The following is a 15544-nucleotide window of genomic DNA, read 5'->3' as shown; positions in this document are numbered from 1 at the left end:
CCTGGCCTCAAGTGGTCCACCTGCCTCGGCCTCCCGAAGTATTGGGATTACAGGCGTGAGCCACAGCATCTGGCCAGGAATGTTTTGATTATTAAAAAATTTACTCTTTGTTCATATTTCTGATTATTAACGGATGTACAGTCTTTTTTTGTGGGTTTAGCAGTTTATCAGGATTTATAAGTGTCATTTTAAAAACAGTCGATTTAAACCATGTAGAAATAAGTATGCAAAAAGCAAAACAAAACATACTTTAAACATGTTTAAGTAGATAGATTATCTGAAATTCTGGATTTTTCAGTCACTTCATTGTTATGCTATAGCAGCCAAGTAATTTTTCTTTTTTTTTTTTTTTTTGAGAAGGAGTTTCACTCTTGTTGCCCAGGCTGGAATGCAATGGCGTGATCTCGGCTCACCCCAACCTCCGCCTCCCGGGTTCAAGTGATTCTCCTACCTCAGCCTCCTGAGTAGCTGGGATTGTAGGCACACACGACCATGCCCGGCTAATTTTGTATTTTTAATAGAGACAGGGTTTCTCCATGTTGATCAGGCTAGTCTTGAACTCCCGACCTCAGGTGATCTGCCCACCTCGGCCTCCCCAAGTGCTGGGATTCCAGGCATGAGCCACCGCGCCCGGCCGGCAGCCAAGTAATTCTTAACTTCAGTTGGAGTAAGCCCCCTAAATCCAGCATCGTTGAAGATTCCACCTTCTATATTATCCTCTGTCATTTGGCCTTCAAAGTTTTCCTTTAGGGTTAAGACGGCTGTATCAATGGCATCTTCAAGTTCCAGATCTTCATTTTATTTTTTCTCAAGGGAAGTTTTCCCATTCACATAGTTCTTTCCCATTGCTGTGGCTTTCCATGCCAAGAAAGCTCCAGATGGATCTGACTGAAATAAATATGGTCGTCCCTTATTCCAACCACAAACAAGTAAAGAAACTCCAAATGAACGAACACCACCTGACTGAGTACATTCTTACATCACAGAAGCCACTCTCTGTACTAGGTGAGCTGTGGGAATGGGCACTTGGTACACAAGATAGTATTGTTGAGCTAGTTTTGAGCTCTGTGCACATCTCGGTCCACGCCACTGTACACCAAACCTGTATGCTTGATAATTGGTCCCACTTTGTGTACACTTCGCTCATCATACAGAATGAATTTCTGTTTTTTCTCGGTTGCTATTTGCAGCTTTAATTCCCACTGACAGGGCTCCTCCAGGTACAGCAGCCAAAGTGTATTCAATCTAGAGAAGTTTACCAGAGCGGCTGAATGCAGTTAGCGAAAAGCTCCGCCATCTTTACCCGAAGAGCCAAAGCACAAGGATGTACAGTTTTGAAGTCACAATGCCTACTGCCAAATTGTTCCCCAGACAATTTGTACCAATTTGAATCAGACAGACACAGATTCTGGTCTGAGGGAGCTTACATTCCAGTGGGGAAGATGAATATTAAAACCAACCTCAAAACACAAAACTGTTTTTGAAAGGAAGACGCTAATACTCAATTCGTGCCTTTCTCTCTGAGAAGTAGATTCTTGCATGAATTAATTTATTTATCCTCAGTTTTGTTTATTTGAAGATGTCATGGTTTTAAAGAAAGATTTGAAAAGAAAAGGTCACCCATTATTCCATTGGCATCATTCCCTTAATACTACAGTTAATCTATTTTTCAATGTTAGATTGTGGTTTCCCCACCCAAGAGCTTCTTTGCAACTTTGGTTTTCTTCTGCTTCTACTCAGGTTCAGGGAGGTGTTCACTGTCTCACAAATCAACCTCCAGACTTTAGAGGGGCACAAGATTATTAACGAGCAAAGGTGGTTGAGGAAACTGGAAAGGTTAACTGGAGCTGTACCTTGGAACTTATTTTGTCTTGGATAATATGTAACATTACCAGAGAGCAGAAGCTAATTAAAGTATCTTAGTGTCAAAGGGTAGTTCTGTGAGGGTTTCTTTCCTTAACATGGCTGGCTGTGAAAAAACTCTCACTGAAGACTTTCACTGCTCTTCACAACTATTTTGAACTCAGGGACAGGGCACGATAGAACCAGCAGAGGGCGCATTTGTATTGACCAAAAGCTGAGGTTCTACATTGGTGAAACTTCCATTGTGACTAGAATGGAAACCTTCCCAGTTTTGGGATGTGGGCCATAGAAGGGTGATTTTTTTTTCTCTTCGTAAAATAACCTGATATTTAGGAAGTATTGGAACAAACGAAGTCAGTGCTTTGAATAATAACCTACAACTTTTAACTACTTTTTAAAAGTCTATAAAATATCTTAAACATTCACAGTATAGGAAAAATACTGTGTACTCATTGCCTATGGATTTACCACTTAGTTTCGTAAAATTTTAACATTTTGCCATCTTTGAGTCATGCATTTTTTCCTCCCTCCTTCCTTCCTTCCTTCCTTCCTTCCTTCCTTCCTTCCTTCCTTCCTTCCTTCCTTCCTTTCTTTCTTTCTCTTTCTTTCTTTCTTTCTTTCTTTCTTTCTTTCTTTCTTTCTTTCGTTCTTTCTTTCTTTCTTTCTTTCTTTCTTTCTTTCTCTTTCCTTCTTTTCTTTCTTCTTTCTCTTCTTTCCTTTTCTTTTTTTTTTTTTTTTTTCTGAGACAGACTCTCACTCTGTTGCTCAGGATGGAGTACAGTGGCACCATCTCAGCTCACTGTGACCTCTGCCTCCTGGGTTCAAGCAATTCTCCTGCCTCAGCCTCCCGAAGAGCTGAGATTATAGGCGTGTGCCACCATGTTCAGCTAATTTTTGTATTTTTAGTAGAGATAGGGTTTCACCATGTTGCCCAGGCTGGTCTTGAACTCCTGACCTTGTGATCTGCCTGCCTTGGCCTCCCAAAGTGCTGGGATTACAGGCATGAGCCACTGTGCCCGGCCTGAGTCATGCATTTTCTAAAGAAAGAAAACATTTAAGACACAGTCCAAGACTTCATTTATCACATGCTACTATAGTTTGAATAGAATTGTCTCCTTCAAAATTCATGTGTTGGAAACTCAATATTCAATGCAGCAGTGTTGGGAGGTGGGGCTTAATAAAAAGTGTTTAGGTCATGGAGGGCTCCATCCTTATGAATGGATTAATGCTGCTATAAAAAGGGTTTGTGGGCTGGGCACAGCGATTCACACCTGTAGTCCCAGCTACTTGGGAGGCTGAGACCGTGGATAGTGTTAGCCCAAGAATTCAGGTTGAGCCTGGGCAACGTAGAGAGACCCCATCTCTTAAAATAAAAAGGGCTTGTGGGAATGGGTTCCCTCTCTCTTGCCTTTTTGCCTCCCACCATGTGAGGACACAGTAAGAAACCTGCATCTTGATCTTGGGCTTCTCAGCCTCCAGAACTGTGGGAGACTGTTCTGTTCTTCATAAATTACCCAATCTCAAGCATTCTGTTATAGTGACACAAAATGGATTAAGGCACATATAATCCCATTTCCCTCTCTCTCCCAGAGGTAATCAGTCTCTTCAATTTGATATTTATCAGTCTTCATATATATTTTTATATCTGTATCACATATAAATGCACATGTAAACAATATATAGTATTATTTTCCATATTAAAATTTTACATAAATGATATTTGTATAACTTTTTCAACTTGCCTTATTTTGCTTAATAAGGCAAAAAACCCTTAATAAGGTTTTTGGGATTAACCCATGTTAATACATGTAATTTTATTTTCAGCTATCATACAGTATTCCATTGTATGAATATATGCACATTTTAAAATCCATTTTACCATTGATGGCCATTTTGATTATTTCCAATTGTTTGTGATTATAAAGAATGTTTCAGTGAACCTTTTTAGGTGAGTCACTGTTCATCTATACTTTCTCTAAAGGATACCTGGGAATGAACTTTTTGGGTTGCAGGATATATGCATCTTCAATTTATTGATATTTCCAAATTGCTCTAAATTACTAAAAGTTTATATCCTCATTAACAATGTTTATAGACTTTTAAACTTTTGCTGGTCTGATATATATGAAATGATATCTTTTTATTTTAATTTGGATTGTCCTGATTAGTAGGAAGGGAGAACTTCTTTTTTCTGTATGGCCATTTATTTGGGTTTCTTTTTCTGTTAGTTGCCTGTTCATATCATTTGCTCATTTTTCCTTTGGGTTGACTGTCTTTTTTTTCCCCTATTTGTAGAGGGAAGAAATGCTGCTGCATTTTGGTTACTAAGCCTTTGTTGGCTATATGCATTGCAGGTATCTCCTTCTAATCTGTAATTTGGCTTTTAACTTTATACTGTCTTGTTGAAAACTTTAAACTTTAATATAGTCAGATTCATTGGCCGGGCATAGTGGCTCACACCTGTAATCCCAGCACTTTGGGAGGCCAAGGCACGCTGATCACTTGAGTTCAGGAATTTGAGACCAGCCTGGCCACCATGGTGAAACCCTGTCTCTACTAAAAATACAAAAATTAGCCAGACTGGTGGTGCACACCTGTAATCTCAGCTACTTGGAAGGCTGAGGCAGGAGAATCACTTGAACTCAGGAAACAGAGGTTGCAGTGAGCCAAGATCATGCCATTGCACTCTCTGGGCAACAAAGTGAGACTCTGTCTCAAAAAAAAAAAAAAAAAAAAAAAAAGATTTATCAATAATTTTCTTCATGGTTTGTGTTATGAATAATAGGTAAAAAGTTTTTTCCTTTCCCAAATTCATAAAGCTATTCTGTTATATTTTCTTCTAAAAGTTAAATTTTGCTTTTTGACATTAAGCCCCTGAATACACCTGATATTTTGTGAGGTGAGAATTTTAAAATTGCATAACCAGTTGTCTCAAAATTATATAGTGAATAATAGATCATCCTTTCTCCACTATTTCCCTTTATAATGCCATTTTTGCTATATATCAAGTTTCCATACATGGTCACATTTATTTCTGTATTCTCTATTCTCTTCTGTCTGTCTCTAAGCCAATAGCACACAGTCTTATTTTTCACAGCTTTAAAATAAGTTTTTATATTTGTCAGGGCAAACTTCCACTTTGTTTTTCTTCAAAATTATACTGGCTAGTGTCTCAGTCTGTTTCAGGCTGCTATAACAAAATACCATAAACTGGGTAGCTTAAAAACGACAGAAATTTATTTCTTATGGGTCTAGAGGCTGGAAAGTTTAAGATCAAGGTGCTGGAACATTCAGTGTCTGGGGGAAGTCTCACTTTCTGGTTCATGGAGGGCACCTTCTTTTGTGTCCTCGCATGATAAAAGGGGCAAGACAGCTCTCTGGGGCCTCTTTTTTAAAGGCACTAATCCCATTTATGAGGGCTCTGCCCTCATGACTTAATCATCTCCCAGAGGCCCGACCTCTAAATACCTTTACATTGGTGATTAGGTTTCAGCATGTGAATTTTGGGGGGACACAAACATTCAGACCATGACAGCTATTTCTGGCTTTTCTATATGAATTTTAATACCAGCTAATCGTGTTCTGCCAAAAACCCTGTTGGGGATTTTTAAAACTGAAATTGCACTGAATTTATAGACTGCCAAAAGGAAAAACCAAACCAAACCGGAATCTGAGCAAGTCTCTAGATCCAAGTGTTAACTTACAGGACGTGTGGAAGACAGAGAAACATGTTAAACCACACCATGAGGATGCATCCACGAAGTCTAGATTCAAACTCAACAAGACAAGTGACCCTATTTCCTACAAATACACTAAAAGGGGAAAAAAAAAGAAATGGAAGGGAACTTATAAATTCAATGAGATTTAAAGGCCATATCAACCAATTGCAAACAGTTGGTTTGCAAATTCCAAAACAATTATAATAATTATGGATAATTTGAACTTTGAAAACTGATTGAATATTCAATTATATTAAAGAATTACTAGGCCAGGCGTGGTGGCTCATGCCTGTAATCCCAGCACTTTGGGAGGCCGAGGCGGGCGGATCACAATTTCAGGAGATCGAGACCACGGTGAAACCCCGTCTCTACTAAAAATACCAAAAATTAGCAGGTTGCGGTGGCGGGTGCCTGTAGTCCCAGCTACTCAGGAGGCTGAGGCAGGAGAATGGCGTGAACCTGGGAGGCGGAGCTTGCAGTGAGCCGAGATCGCGCCACTGCACTCCAGCCTGGGCGACAGAGCAAGACTCCGTCTCAAAAAAAAAAAAAAAAAAAAAAAAAAAAGAATTACTTAAATTTTAGGTGTAATAATGGTATTATGATTATGTTAAAAGCCATTTCTCATCTTTGGGAGATATGTTCTCAAGTATCCATGAGTAAAATGATGTGAACCTAAAATTTGTTTCAAAATAACATGGGAGAAAGGAGTTGGAGATATAGGTGAACAATATTGGCTAAGAGATGGGTATATGGGGTTCATTGTGCTGCTCTGTTCACCTCTGTGTATGCTTGTAGTTTTCCATAATAACAATTACTTTTAAATTCTATTTTTAAATTGTGCTTTATGTTTCCAAACACTGCTTTTTACACAATTGATTTCTGTTTATTGATCTGTATTTAGTAATCTTGCTGAATTCTTCTGTTTGTCTTTTAATGTCTTGTCTGTACAGTTCCTTGAATTTTCCATATAAGTAATAATATAGTCTGGAAATAATACCAGTGTCATTTTCCTCCTTCCTATCCCTTCATCTTTCCTTTCTTTGGTTTCTTTACCATTCTGGCTAGCATTGCTAGTACAATGTTGAATAGAATCAATGATAGAGGACATCCTTCTCCTAGTCCTGTCTCTAAAGAGAATGCTTCTTGGCCAGGCGTGGTGCTGCATGCCTGTAATCCTAGCACTTTGGGACGCCAAGTAGAGTGGATCACCTGGGGTCAGGAGTTCGAGACCAGCCTGACTAACATGGTGAAACTCCATCTCTGCTAAATACAAAAAATTAGCCAGGTGTGGTGGTAAGCAACTATAATCCCAGCTACTTGGGAGGCTGAGGCAGGAGAATCACTTAAACCTGGGAGGTGGAGGTTGCAGTGAGCTGAGATTGTGCCATTGCACTACAGCCCTGGGCAACAAGAGCAAAACTGCATCTCAAAAAAATAAATAAATAAAAATAAAATAAAAATAAATAAAAAATAAAAAATAAAATAAAATAAAATAAAGAATGCTTCTCAAGTTCTACCATTCAAGTGTGATATTTACTATAGATTTTTCATGGATACTCTGTCAAAATCAAGAAGCCTTCTTCTATTCTTAGTCTGATCAGTTTTAATTGGGAATGGGTGAATTTTACTTTTCTCCTTTTGCATCTATTGAGATGACCCTAAGGCTTTTCCCCACTAACCTGTTGGTGTGGATTATAAACATATTTTCATATGTTAGATCCTCTTTGAATTCTTGAGATAAACCAAATTCAGTTGTGTATATTGTTAATACTTTTAAAAATATAAGCTTAAGAATTTGATTGGTTAATAGTTTATTTAGGAGTTTTGTATGTTTGATCATAAGTGAGATTAGTCTATAATTTTCCTTTTTTTATTTTTATTTTTTGAGACGGAGTTTCGTTCTTGTTGCCCAGGCTGGAGTGCAATGGCGCTATCTTGGCTCACCACAACCTCTGCCTCCTGGGTTCAAGTGATTCTCCTGCCTCAGCCTCCTGAGTAGCTGGGATTACAGGCATATGCCACCACACACGGCTAATTTTGTATTTTTAGTAGAGATGGGGTTTCTCCATGTTGGTCAGGCTGGTCTCGAACTCCCGATCTCATGTGATCTGCCCGCCACGGTTCCCCAAAGTGCTGGGATTACAGGTGTGAGCCACCACACCTGGCCTATAATTTTCCTTTCTTATGTTGTCCTTATCTCTAGTTTTAGCTGCTTTTGGGTTTTGACAAATTTAGGTCTCTTGTTAGAAATGAGCTTTTCTCCCTGGAAAGTGAGGAGAATTTTCAGAATCAAGGGATGACTGTTGCTCTCTGGGACTCTGGGGGACTTCCTTGAGGGGGGACTTCCTCAGTCTGGGCTGAGTAGGAGTAAGCCAGAAACATTCTTAAGGGTGCACCACTTCCTACTTCCTCCTCCTCCAATATGAAGGAGAACTTTGAAATACTTCCCAGAGGAAAGATAGAGCAGTACCAGAGTTAGGTCATCTAGGTGCTAAGGACTAGCAGAATATTTTGCACCCAGTACTGTGGTCTGCAGATAGCAGGGCCTGGCAGTGTGCTGTGCTGTGACTGTGCAGGCATCATACTGGGCAATGTGGGGAGCAAGGAGCCCCAGACCTTTGCATGGTGCCATCTTCCAGGCTGTAGATTCTGGTGAGTGGCACCACCAGGACTCCTGGGCACACACATCTGGTCTCCCTGTTTTCTCCACGGTGTTAGGAGGAACTTTTCCAAAACTGGCTACTCCTCACTTCCTTGCACAGGTCAGGCAATCATTACACTTGCTCCTTCTGGAGCTGTTTATTCCTGAAGCCGGAAACTGCCCAAGGAAAAGCCTTCAAAATGAAACTGACCTGAACGGAACTGAACTGAACTAGATAACCACAAACACTGGGCAGAGACTCCAGTTACCCTGGTTTTAATAATTAGTTGTCATGCACAATTCTCTTGACTTGTAGACCTCAGGTTTCTTCATCCATAATATAAAAGAACTTCTAGATCACCTCCAAGATTCATGCTGGCTTAAAAAACATACTGCCATAATTTCGTGATGTCTCCCTGACTTTTTACTATTTCCTCTCAGAAACACATGGATGGCAGCACAACTCAAAGATTCAAGGACTGTGGAGTCATAGAAACCTGGGTTCATCTCTCAGCTTCTCCACTTACTGGCTGTGTGCCCTGGGGCAAGTTACCTAACCTCTTTGAGCCTCATTTTCCTCATTTGTGGAATAGGGATAATGCACTTTACCTCATAAGGTTATAGTGAGGATAAAATAAATTCAATAAAGCACCTAGCATTATGTCTTGCTTCATAGTCCAAGAATGGCCAAGCACGGTGGCTCACACCTGTAATCCCAACAGTTTGGGAGGCCGAGGCGGGAGGATCACCTGAGGTCAGGAGTTCGAGATCAGCCTGGCAAACATGGCGAAAACCCGTCTCTAATAAAAATAGAAAAATTAGCAGGGCATGGTGGTAGGTGCCTCTAATCCCAGCTACTCGGGAGGTTGTGGAGGGAGAATTGCTTGAACCTGGGAGGCGAAGGTTGCAGTGAACCATCGCACCACTGCACTCAAGCCTGTGCAACAGAGCAAGGCTCTGTCAAAAAAAAAAAAAAAAAAAAAAAAAAAAAAGTAAATGCCGGAAATTACTTCCCTTTTCTCCACACCTAAGTGGAAAACTGGCCAAAATAAAACGGTATCAATTAAAAAGTCCAAATTGTTTCGGTGGCACTTCAGGGGTTTGCCTGCCTCCCTGCCTTCTCCAAAGCGACTATGCGTGCTTGCTTTTCAGTTGTTTAGCCCTTCTAGCTCTGCCAGTCTCCACCTCGGGATGGAGTCCACAGGAGGCTCCAGCGTTAGAGACATCACAAGCAACCACAGAGAGGAAAAGAAAAGACTAAAGGAGGCGACACACCCGGAGAAGCGACCTTTCGAGGAGAGCCCGCCTGGGGTCTTGAGCTCACCGGCGAGGAGCTCCTTTTGTAAGGCCGGGACGACTCACGCAGCTGAGAGACGCTAGGCAGAAGCTTCTCCGACGCCGCGGGGACCCGGAGTGGCGCTATTGAAGCCACAAACCCCGCCGGCCCCGAGAGGAGCTGCTCCCGGCGCGCCTGCTGCGCAGCCCCTGCCGCCGTGGAGGCGCAGATGCCGCACTGCTGGGCCACTTTGGCTTCCCTCCCCGATTGGCCACACCTTTTTTCCCTTTAAAAAAACTGCTTGGCTCACGCCTGTAATCCCAGCACTTTGGGAGGCCGAGGCGGGCGGATCACGAGGTCAGGAGATTAAGACCATCCTGGCTAACACGGTGAAACCCTGTTTCTACTAAAAAATACAAAAAATTAGCCGGGCGAGGTGGCGGGCGCTCCAGCTACTCCGGAGGCTGAGGCAGGAGAATGGCGTGAACCCGGCAGGCGGAGGTTGCACTGAGCCGAGATCGCGCCACTGCACTCCAGCCTGGGCGACAGAGCAAGACTCCGTCTCAAAAAAGGAAAAAAAAAAAAAACACAAAAAAACCCCCAAAAAACTGTTTGAAGAATGTTTTCATTCATATTTCTCTAGTTGGTGTGTGTGTGTGTGTGTGTGTGTGTGTGTCTATGTGTCTGTGTGTGTGTCTGTGTATGTATATGTGTATGTGTCTGTGTATATGTGTGTGTGTGTCTGTGTGTGTGTGTGTGTGTGTGTAGTATTTCTTTAAATCTTGATTTCCCGGGACCTTGCTGTTTTCTCCCCTGGGGAGGGGGGCAAACCCTTTTTTTCATAGCTGTTAACATCCAGAATTAATCTATGCAGATGGCCTGGGGAGGTCAGCCTCACTGTTGCCCAGCTCTGTGACCAAGGATGTGGTACTTAACCACTCTGCCTCAATTGTCTCATCTGACAAATAGGGATATCAAGGGCTGCTTCTTTACAGGATTAGTATAAAAGTTAAATGAGGCACTTTACAGAAAATGCATAGCCTGGTGCCTGGCACACAGGGAGTAAGAACTGCTGCCTTCTCTCGATGTCTTCATCACAAATGGGTGAATGCAATCTAGGTTCAGTAAATGCCTTCCTTCATGTCAGCCATCACCTCCTTCAGGAAACCCTAGCTGATTTCTCCCTATCCCTTCTGCCCGGGTCTGGGTCAGTTGTCCTTCCTGTATTCTCTTAGAGCACTGATCACACTCCACTCACTGGAGCTGTCTGCACACATATCTGTTTCCTCCACCAAAGCGGGAGCTGCAGTAAGGAGTGTGTTTTATCCAACCATGAAGGCTATGAAACTTAGCAGGGATCAGCAAGTGTATGTTGAGTGAATAATGGACGCTTCCATTCAGGCAGTCGGTGGTTAAAGAATTAAGAAGGCCTGAACCTGGAGGCTGAACCGTGGAGCTATCTCAGTGGTAGCACTGTGGATTCTGCTTTTCCCCTTAACAGAAACAGTTCCAATGTCATTGAATCACAGAAAGTGGGAAACGATATTGGAAGGTCAATTTTGTTATTTTCAGATCAGGAAGTGGAAGCCTCCAGAGGCCCAGGGGTTTATGGAGTCCTCATGCCATGCAGGAGCACCACGGCAAAGTAGTGCTCCCATCTTGACCCATTGAGCTCTAACTTGTTGCTGCACTGAGCCAGGGCTCACAAATGGCACCTGGATGGCCTCCTTCCAGGCTGTCACCTGAGGGAGGCTGGGTGGTAGCAGAGGTTTATGTAGGACACAGTGAAGGTGGCAGGCTGGCCTTCCCCGGAAGTGGGGGTTGGGGATGAGCTTGGGAAGTAGGCCCGGCCCCAGTCGTGGATCTGCAGCCTACCACTGTGCAAGCCTGAGCGACTCATAGATGGCCAGAGCATCGGAATGGAATGGGGCCCTAGAGATGATCCATCACAGCCTCCTTGGTTTATGGGAAAGGAGACCAAGGCCCAGAGAACCAGGCCCAAAGGCACAACTGGTAAAGGAATCCATGTCTTTTGAATCTGAAACCCACTTTCCTCGATGAATAGATTCCAGTGGTTCCCAGATATCAACGGGCATATGAATCATTTGAGGACCTTGTTATAACACAGGCAGGTCTGGGGTGAGACCCCAGATTCTCTTTTCTAATAAGTTCCCAGGTGCTGGCTAGAATGGATCTACATAAGTGGTTCTTAGAAAAATCTCTGGTCTAGGCCGGGCACGGTGGCTCAAGCCTGTAATCCCAGCACTTTGGGAGGCCGAGACGGGCGGATCACGAGGTCAGGAGATCGAGATCATCCTGGCTAACACAGTGAAACCCCATCTCTACTAAAAAAAAATACAAAAAACTAGCCAGGGGGGTGGCGGGTGCCTGTAGTCCCAGCTACTCGGGAGGCTGAGGCAGGAGAATGGGGTGAACCCGGGAGGCAGAGCTTGCAGTGAGCCCAGATCGCGCCACTGCACTCCAGCCTGGGCAACAGAGCGAGACTCCATCTCAAAAAAAAAAAAATCTCTGGTCTAGACTGCGCTATGATGAAATGACTTGGAACACCAGCCAGGAATTAGACCAGCCTTATTGGGTTAATGAGAGCATTGACTGCTGGGACACTCACCAAGAAGCTGATAGAGCCAGTGTCCTCCTTCCCCATCAGCATCAGTCACCTGTTGCCTGTTGGCTGCTTCTGGGTCTATGGTGAAGATGCAGGTTCTGGCTGGTGGCTGTAGGTTCCTTGACTGCACCCTCGTTAGAGGGCTATGACCTTAGTAACCCTGGGAGGCACTGTTTCCTCACAGGTAACATCATGCCTGCAGTTGAAGTCTTCACTGTGAGGCCTTGAGGGTGGGAAACTTGGTTTTGTCATCTTTGAATCCCTTGAATACTCAGCATATTCATTCATTTATTCATTTGACTCATTCATTCATTTATGAAACATTTACCGGGCCTGAATAAGGCATGATTCTTGCCTTCAAGCAGCTCACATAACACATGGGGCTATAGGTGGTACTTAGTAGCCACCCAATAAGCATGTGTGCAATCGAATTAGACTTCAGGGGCCCCAGGGACCCCCTGCCTGCCAGCTCAGACTTTTCCATAGGAGAGGAATAATCCTTCCATCGTGTTTGAAGTCACTTTACTTTGGCCTTTGTTAGAACAGTTGTACCAACATCCTATCTACTACACATCTGTCTCTTGAATAAGGCAATAGGGCTCTGGGCCTCCTTTTTTTGACAGAACAGAAATGATGGAAATGGCTCATTGGTTTCTGAGAGTTTCCATAATACCTGCCTTTCATCCCCACCCCTGACATTGTTCCAGGATGCTCCTTAAGGACCCCTTGCACCTCATGCAGGGTTCCCCAAATCTCTCACTCCTCCTGACTCTTAAAGCGGTTCTGTCATGTCCCAAGGAGTTATGTCCCAGTAACTTCACTGAATGCAGAGGCTGGAAGGCTGCTTCATTCATTTCGGGTCTGCTGCCCACACCTGGACTTAAGCAGAGGACTATATGCATCCCCCAATGCCCCTTCTGCCACCGAGACTGGGAAAGTAAAGAAATCAGGTTGTTACCTTAGAATAAGGCTCTCCTGACAAGGAGCAAATTGTGTCTCCTATTAAAGCTTTTTAAAAAGTAGATGAATATCCCTTCTTGAGCACTTTGTGACAGATACTTTTCTTTCCCTTCCTTCCTTCCTTCCTTCCTTCCTTCCTTCCTTCCTTCCTTCCTTCCTTCCTTTCTTTCTTCTTTCTTTCTTTCTTGACAGTCTTGCTCTGTCGTCAGGCTGCAGTGCAGTGGTACAATCTTGGCTCACTGCAACCTCCGCCTCCCAGGTTCAAGTGATTCTCCTGCCTCTATTTCCTCCTACTGTTTTTAAAAGAACAGGTTAAATTGAGTTGCTGCCAAATTCAGGGAAATACATACTGGAAACAAGGCCCAGGGCAGTGATTCAAAACTGTGGTTGCTGGTCCACCAGCATCAGAATCACCTGAGAACTTACTAAAAACCCAAATCGTCAGGCCTCAACCCAGATCTAGTGAATCAGAAACTCTGAGGGCGGGGCCTAGAAATCTTTAGTTTAACAAGCCTTACAGGTGATTCTGATGCACATTGAAGTTTGAGAACCACTGGCCTAGGAAATAAACAAGAATTGAAATAAGAATTAAAATTTTACTATTTCCCTGGATTTTCGACAGGGGTAGAGGGGTGGAAAGTGTTTTTTTTTTTTTTTTTTTTTTTTGAGACAGAGTCTCGCTCTGTCACCCAGGCTGGAGCGCAGTGGCGCAATCTCGGCTCACTGCAAGCTCCGCCTCCTGGGTTCACGCCATTCTCCTGCCTCAGCCTCCTGAGTAGCTGGGACTACAGGCGCCCGCCACTGCGCCCGGCTTTTTGTATTTTTTAGTAGAGACGGGGTTTCACCGTGTTAGCCAGGATGGTCTCAATCTCCTGACCTTGTGATCCGCCCTCCTCGGCTTCCCAAAGTGGAAAGTTTTGTATTTAAAGCCAGAGCAATTTTTCAAAGCCACTTTGATTTGGAGGTTGCTGATTTGACCTCTCTTGTGGAAACTTGGATGAAGTGTTCTCACCAAGTCTAAGACTCATGATATTCTCACCACAGGTGGCAGCTGGTTCACTGCTTATAATTAACCATGAAGATCACGACTTAATTTAGAGTAGGAAAAAAATCCTGGTAATTAGCCTTAAGACCTATGGGAAGAAAATTGATCCTCTTTTTTTTTTTTTTGGAGACAGGGTCTGGTTCTTTTGCCCAGGCTGGAGTGCAATGGCATGATCATAGCATAGCTCACAGCAGCCTCAAACTCCTGGGCTCCAATGATCCTCCCACCTCAGCCTCTGGAGTGATGCGACTGCAGGCATGTGCCACCATGCCCAGAAATTTAAAAAATTTTTTGTAGAGACAGGATCTTGCTGTGTTGCCTAGGCTGGTCTCAGACTCCTGACCTCAAGTGATCCTCCTGCCGTGGCCTCCCAAAGTGTTGGGATTACAGGCATGAGCCACTGTGTCCGGCTGAAAATTGATCCTTAAATAGTTAAAAAAAATTCCTTGGCACTCCTTCCTCTTTTTTCTTCAAATACTTGGAATCCTTTCTGAACATTAGCGTTTATCATTCAGGACAGGAAAATGCCTTCTTTAATTTTCTGTGGTGATATTTCATTGCATTAAAGATGGTCTGAATAACCTTTATGCAACCCAGCTGGTGCCTGCTTTTCTGTCATGAGACAGGAAATCTGTTTTGACTGACTTGGTCATTGCTTAGGTTTGGCCATGTTCTGTGCTGCCTAAAACCTCCATTGCACTTAGCCAAGCCCTTGGAGCCCTGTCAGTGTTCACATTCTGCATGTGTGATTTATGATATGGCAGATCTGAAGACTGGAGCATGTTTCCCTGGCTAGTGTCACTCTGCCTTGAAAATGGAGGTGGTAAGAGCTCATGTGAACAGAAACCTGCTTAGAAGCTTAGCCAAACCCAGGATCAGGCTACCATAATATACTGTTGTCTGATATCCTCAAAACAACAAACTCTTGTCAATTTAGTATAAAAATAAATTACTTTTGATTGGATGCCAACTGAAGGACATGGTACAAGATATAAACAGAAAAAGATGAAGTTAAGGGTGAAATCCAAAATCTGTGACTTTACGCATTTTTTTTTTTTTTTTGAAATGGAGTTTCGCTCTTGTTGCTCAGGCTGGAGTGCAATGGCGTGACCTCAGCTCACTGAAACCTCCGCCTCCCAGATTCAAGTGATTCTCCTGTCTCAGCCTCCTAAGTAGCTAGGATTACAGGCATGTGTCATTGCACTCAGCTAATTTTATATTTTTAGTAGAGATAGGGTTTCACCATGTTGGTCAAGTTGGCCTCAAACTCCTGACCTCAGGTGATCCACCCGCCTTGGCCTCACAAAGTGCTGGGATTACAGGCATGAGCCACCGTACCTGGCCTCCCATTGACATCTTTTAACAGTGCGAAGTTCATCTGACAATTATGGTTATAAGATTATAAAGCCCCAAC

General features: G+C 43.2%; 1 protein-coding gene and 1 pseudogene across 1 annotated transcript in view; both read right to left on the bottom strand.

Annotated features, from left to right (window-relative positions):
* KIAA2012 overlaps window positions 1-15544 on the bottom strand; it is a 138618-nt gene that overhangs the window by 23618 nt on the left and 99456 nt on the right. The gene's annotated exons all lie outside the window — the stretch shown is intronic.
* LOC106992415 (proteasome subunit alpha type-2-like) lies at window positions 410-15508 on the bottom strand (annotated as a pseudogene).

This window comes from Macaca mulatta, chromosome 12, assembly GCF_049350105.2.
Source record: "Macaca mulatta isolate MMU2019108-1 chromosome 12, T2T-MMU8v2.0, whole genome shotgun sequence".
Classification (NCBI taxonomy): Eukaryota; Metazoa; Chordata; class Mammalia; order Primates; family Cercopithecidae; genus Macaca; species Macaca mulatta.
Note: the sequence above shows the minus strand (reverse complement) of the source record. Positions and strands in the feature narration are given on the sequence as shown.